Consider the following 4,744-nt stretch of genomic DNA (forward strand, 5'->3'; position numbering starts at 1 on the left):
GTAAAAAGACACTCTGCCATTATTCCTGATTAAAATACTCCCCTTCACGTCAAGTACACATATGCTTCATTCTTCCCACTTTCTGATATATATATTACAGTAAAAAGACACTCTGCCATTATTCCTGATTAAAATACTCCCCTTCACGTCAAGTACACATATGCTTCATTCTTCCCACTTTCTGATATATATATTACTGTAAAAAGACACTCTGCCATTATTCCTGATTAAAATACTCCCCTTCACGTCAAGTACACATATGCTTCATTCTTCCCACTTTCTGATATATATATTACAGTAAAAAGACACTCTGCCATTATTCCTGATTAAAATACTCCCCTTCACGTCAAGTACACATACGCTTCATTCTTCCCACTTTCTGACGCACTTCTGGAAGTCCTCTTTTGTGAGTGTCATTACCAGGTGGGATAAAAAAATACAGTGAATGCTGCTGTTGAGGGCGGTCCGACAAAAAGGCAAACTGGTAAAGACATCAGAATCCAGCGCATCCTCATCCACTTTTATTCACCAGATCTGGCATTGTGCAAATTCTTCCTCATCCCCAAAGTCAAAATGACCATGGAAGGTAAACATTAGTTGATTCAGGACATTGAGATAGCCACCACAGGGTGAGCAAAGAAGGGCATAAAAAAGGGCACAAAAAAGGGCATCCAGAACCGTTTCAGAAAGTGAGAAAGAAGGGATACGTTCATTTGAAGTGATGGGGAGGATTTTGAGGGGGTTAATGGCATTAAGTCTTTTATAGTGGTAAATATTTTAAAATTTAAATACTCATCCTACGTCTTACCACATCTCATATGTACCACACATTATATATAATATATATGTAATATATATTGTGGTGCTATAAAATCAAGAATAGTGTTACTATATATCCAACCTATTATAGTGTTAATATTAAAGAGGTAATGTAAATTTTTCCAAAGATAAAACTCCCTATTATAGTTTTTGACTGCTAGTTTTATACAAATCTAAAAGCTAAGCTTCTAATTTTTGTGTGTAAGTTAAAATCTTAAAGTCCTTTCTTATTTTGCCTTATATACCTATTTTAAAAGGAAGGGTTTTTAAATCAATAGTTTATTCTTAATTTAACCTAGAATTGTGGAACTATACTGTCTTTAATATCAGGATATAATCTCTCCTCTTAAATATTCTCCTCACCTTCCTCAATACTGTGTTATTTAAAAGTAAATATGCAACACCTACTCCCAGCCTAATTTACCACATTTTTTAAATCATGGACAAAATTTACCCAAGACTTTCAGTGGGTAAATCTCATTTCAAAAAACTTCAGTGACAGTCAAAAAGAAAGTAACTCTATCCCTAAAATGTACCAATAAACTCAATTAAAGCTGAAAGAAAAAAAGAAAGTAAAGTATTTTAAAGGCAAAGTGAACCATCTCATAAAGAGCCTGCCTCAGAAAACAATAGCAAATGGTATCTTTCTAACTCAGAGATTACAAAAAAGTTTCAGCTAAAGCCAAATGACTTCAGTTTTTCTCAAGGAGAGAAAAGTGAATTTCCTCTACCTGTACTGTTCTATTCCTATAACTATGTTTGACATGGCTCACCACTAAATACAATGGAAACAAAGACAGGAAGTGATGTTTAGTATCCTTCACCTTTATGTCTTCAAGTTTGTTTGGAAATCTTTTCAGGAGTTTTCCTTTCTCTAAACATTCTCTTCCGCTGTTTCTTTAACTGGAAGAGGTTTTTCATTTTATATACTGCACATTTCCAAAGTATATATGGTTCTGGGCATGGTATTTGCTTTCCTTAGAGATATGAATCGCTTTTGTTCGTTTACCTTCTTTGAAATTCATTTCTAGTAGCTGCAGAGCTGCTGCTATGGAGTGTTAATAGGCTTCTAACATAGCTGTCATTTCAAGTAATAGGTGCCAAGCTTTCAGCAGCTTATTAACACATTATAACAGCAACCCCTATACTAAACAAACAAATTGCACAGTGGAGGACACAAGCAAAATTAGTGTGTATAAATATATACATTCATATGTATACATACATGCATACAGTATATACTTAGGACTCATCAACATATTTGGTTCCATACATGATTAGCCCAGAATTGGCACTTTGTTTTTTATGAATATTCACAGAGAGAAAGAGTGGATCGGATTTGTATTTGGTCCCAAATGTGAGACGAATACAAACTGGTATCATTACTGAAAGATTTCCATCCTCTCAGCCCAGCGATGTTCCCAAGACCGAAAAATTGCAGACTTGTGGTATTTCACATCATGGAACTGTGCTAATGTGATCTTTCAGCGCCACTTCATGGGGGATACTGCAGAGGAAGAAAAAGTGGAAATCAGCAAAGAAATACACCAACTGGCAAAACTACTGAGAAAGGAAGAGATACAAATATGAAAATGTACTTACAGGAGTCAAAATTTGCATTTGGATATGAACACTGGACCCACTCTGCACAAACACAAGTACATTCTTCCAGATGCAGGGTAGACATACGTGTGGATACATATGAGAATGTATATGCACACGTGCTTTATATAAATGCGTATAAACACATAAACACACAAGTATGTACATATAGATACACTGTCCTTTACAAGTGTTTATATATTTAATGGTTGCATAAAGATTCCTAGCAGCTTTCTCAAAGACATATTTCAACCAAGACTAAATTTTACATTGTAGTAAAAGCTGACTTCTTTTAGTACAAAATATCCCAACACAATTTGCAGTCATGTTGTGATATATTTGCAGGTTGTGACTATGTTATACTTTTAAATGTGCTGGATCATTTTATGAAATTTACTAAAATTTGTTGTATTGAGGAATATGGCTTCACAGTCTGGCTATCTTGTAAGATGTAATATGTGCTATTTCTATTGTTACTAATAATAAGAAGTAGCATTATTAATTAGTATCAATGATGAATTAATAATTTTATGAACTGTACATATTACTCCAAATAGTTTTAGTATAGGCAGTCAACTTTCAAATCTAAGAAAGTAATAGAAACAGCAAATTAAAGTTAATTGAGTATTCCAATAGAAATAATTGCTTCCCAATGTTACTTTTGCAACAGACATAACTTGACATCATAGATGGATGGAAAATTATTTTGAACCCTATAATAAAAGACAATAGAGGGTGAAAGGAGACCAGGGGTATGGGGAAAATATAAGAACCAAGATACATCATGTAAAGGTACAAGATCCCAGTGATGAATGTAACTGTACTGTATACCTTAAAAAATACCAAGAAACTTAATGAAAAATAAAAAGGACAATAGCTGATTTCAAAAAATTCTATTACAAGAAATTCCCAGATTATACAGTTTAAACCCAGAAATGACTAAGCCTTTTAACTCTTAGTTTCCGTAAGGACACAATACACAGGAAAAATTAATGACTTTTCAATTCAGCAAAGAACAATTTCTATTCCACATGGATACAATAATATATAGATAACCAAGTCCCAAATGTTGAGGTCTATTCTGAGCTTCTTCCAACAATATTCCTGATATTGGCTCCCATCTAACCTCTGTTTGGCAAGGAGTTTCCAATACCACTTTCCATGAATTACATCTCATATTCTTCCATGTTGCAAGCTGTCTTTCATGCCCAAGAAGCCTTTGGTCCTTGGGAGAGGACTGTGTCTCATTCATCTTTGTTTCCCTAGTTCCAAATACAGTACCTGATATATGGGAGCTGCTCCATAAATGTTGAATTCATGAAGAAATTAATGAATAAAGACCAGGTCCTCTCTCTATTTTTAAATTTGCTATACCTCTCACTGCTTAGTCAATTTCAATTTCACTTTCCCATAAATATCTACTTCTCATTCTAATAACGAGCTATACCTTACGTTAGAGCCAGAAAAATGGTAGTGCATGAAAGTCAAGACCTTGTCCCTCTCTAAGAACTTCTCCTATTTCTTTGCCTGAGTAAATTGATGCCTACAAAAAATAAATATGAAGTAGGTCAGGGGCAAGGGTCCTTTTGTATGATTTTAGTAAAAACATATTTTTTATAGAAAAGTGTCTGCAGTGGTCTCCCAAGAGTTTGGTCAAATCACCCCAGAATTTGGTTTCCAATGACTGTTATATGATATATGTGTAAAAATAATGGGCAGTGATTCCAGATTATGAATGTTATTTTGGTTGACATTCCTAGTAACTATCATGATTTTAAAAATAGGAGAACAAAAGTAGAAAAATAAATAGAGAAAGGAAGAAAAACAAAACAAAAAAATCTTCTAGCTATATTTTTACAGAAATTATTCAAGCCCGTTGGGAAGCTGAATGGCACATGGCCCATACAATATGAACTTTGAGTTTCCAATCAAACTCTGATGGAAGAATGTGGTGTGTTCCCACCAGAATATTTTTAATAATTTCTCCTATAAATATATACATGGTTGGACTCTATGATTATAACTCAACAATAAAGTTTGGTAGCAAAAGCTGTTTTCCACCTCAACATTGTTTATGCTATTTTAATAAGTTGAATAAACTTGGGGGACTAAGAATGTGACACTTTTCCAACTCTGCCAGGAAGGAATCTGACAAGAGCTACACAGTCAAGGAAATGCTGCAATTTGTTAAAATGCTCCTAATAATTTTTTCCTGGCTTTTATTCAAAGGCTGAAGTGCCGGGGATTTAGCTCAGCACTTCGGTGGCCTGTCTTGCAAGCACAAGGACCCGAGTTCAATACCTGGTACCAAAAAAAAAAAAAA

Source organism: Fukomys damarensis, unplaced genomic scaffold (assembly GCF_012274545.1).
Source record: "Fukomys damarensis isolate Sample0158 unplaced genomic scaffold, DMR_v1.0_HiC HiC_scaffold_17, whole genome shotgun sequence".
Classification (NCBI taxonomy): Eukaryota; Metazoa; Chordata; class Mammalia; order Rodentia; family Bathyergidae; genus Fukomys; species Fukomys damarensis.